The 2,006-nt window shown below is 31.0% G+C and overlaps 1 long non-coding RNA gene across 1 annotated transcript; it reads left to right on the forward strand.

Annotated features, from left to right (window-relative positions):
- The first annotated feature begins 505 nt into the window (after positions 1-505).
- On the forward strand, positions 506-1,768 carry LOC126879283 (uncharacterized). Its single transcript, XR_007696025.1, has 2 exons — positions 506-1,235; positions 1,582-1,768. It is a non-coding gene; the product is annotated as an uncharacterized LOC126879283 (long non-coding RNA).
- The last annotated feature ends 238 nt before the right edge of the window (positions 1,769-2,006 follow it).

The raw sequence follows: 2,006 nt of genomic DNA on the forward strand, positions 1-2,006 counted from the left end.
CCGCCTTAAATTTTTGTAACAACTCTAGTGGCGCCCCTAATTGCTGGCGCCTGTGTGCGCCGCACACATTGCACACGTGGACGGCGCGGCCCTGCATAGTTTTATTATCTAAACTAGTATTTCACTTTTCACTGAAATATTAAAACTAGATATTTTTTGCACATTAATTTCCTTAAATCGTTTCAATTGCTTTGTAGCATTTTTGTAATGTTTACTATTTCATGACATGTCTAAAATTTAAAATAGATACCTAAATGAATTAATTGTTAAAATTACCTTTTTATTCACCAATATGAAAAAAAATTCATATCTGAAGTACAAAAACAAGCAAAACTTATGAATCTTAAAGTTTGCCAAATGGTTTTGTTTTAAATATACTTATTCTTTATTTAATTTTATTTATCTAACTTCCTCGCCCACAAAATACATTTTTCAGTATGACTATAATAAGTTAAAAAACACTCACCTCAATAAGATAACAGGAAACCACACTATATTAAGCTCCAACACCAAAAATAAGTAAAAAAAATCTAAATGAAACTGTCTTGCAATGAATTATCACATCAAAACTGTACTCGAGCACTCGAGGTGGAAGGAAAGTTCCTAACCAAATAAACTAGGTTAGGTTAACATAACCTGACATAATAAATTAGGCAATTCAAACCACGTGACCTCTGGTTGGCCCACAAACTAACAAAGAGGTTATGTTTGTATCTATTTTTCAATGATTTTTCATTGTTTATCGTCGTATTTTGTCTATTTTGGATTCATTTGGATTTCGTTTCCTGTTTTTGTGAACTTTATAAACTTTACCACAATGCAAACTGATTATTTAAAGAAATTATTATTGGAAACTCCAGATGTTGCGAGAAAGGTAGGCAAAACAATTTTTATTTACTGTTCATTTTGCCCCGATATTTTTCAATAATGATGAATTTTGCAAGCAATAACATTATTTATTTTATTGTTTTAGATATTTATTGAAGCTGAAAATAATTGGGGATTTAGATCCATACGCAATTCAGTCAGAATTGGATTTTACAGTAAAGTGCAGTTCATCAAGTTACTATTATAGATGTTTATACATATCTGGTGGAGTCTCACAGTTGCTACCCTAAGCAGCAGATGAAAGTTTACAAAAGCCTTCAGGCACATAAATATTTTACAGCTGGATTTGTTTTGAATGGAGTAAAAATTGTTAATGATTTCCTGATTTCCATATTATTGTTGGAAAGGTATGCCTTTATTTTATTTATTCACCATTAAGAAATATATGGATAACAGTATTAGTGTCTTTTGGATAAATTGGTTCTAAATATTAGATTTATTTACGTTTATATATCTGTATGAAACTAGACATATCGTCCTCCTAATCTGTAAACTGCGAACTCCATAATTTTCTGAAAATGATTTATTACTGCCATTTATTTTAATTACTGTCATGATTGTTCTAAAATTATATTATATGAATGTCTGATTTTAAATAAAATATTCTCAATCATTGTAAAGAACGCAAATACTCTAATAAAAATAAATTTTTGTAGATGAAGAATTTCCAAAAAAATAAAATATTTTTTTTAGGTGAAGCATTTCCAAAAATCTAATGCCAAACGACTAAATGCTTGGGTGGGGTGATAGCCAGCTCTGATGACATAGCAAATGCACATTGTATGCGTATGGCCGGTAATAGTGAAGTCTGCAGCCATATTGCAGCAATCCTATTTTTAGCTGAGTATGCCCAGGGCAAGACAGACGAAGAAGAACCCAATGCATGTACATATGTTACAGCTACATGGTTTGGAGATAGCAACATATGCATTCTCTGATGAAAAACTAATGAGTTTTGAAACTGTTCGGTCAGAGTGCTTGTTGCGCTCACTAAACGAACTGAAATATAAGATGGCTTTGGCATTGTGTTGCAGCGATATGAAAATGGTTATTCATTTTTAATTATAATGTACTTCTTCATCATGAGTAATTATGTATTGGTCTTTTAAATGTTTATT

The sequence above is a fragment of the Diabrotica virgifera genome, chromosome 1 (assembly GCF_917563875.1).
Source record: "Diabrotica virgifera virgifera chromosome 1, PGI_DIABVI_V3a".
Classification (NCBI taxonomy): Eukaryota; Metazoa; Arthropoda; class Insecta; order Coleoptera; family Chrysomelidae; genus Diabrotica; species Diabrotica virgifera.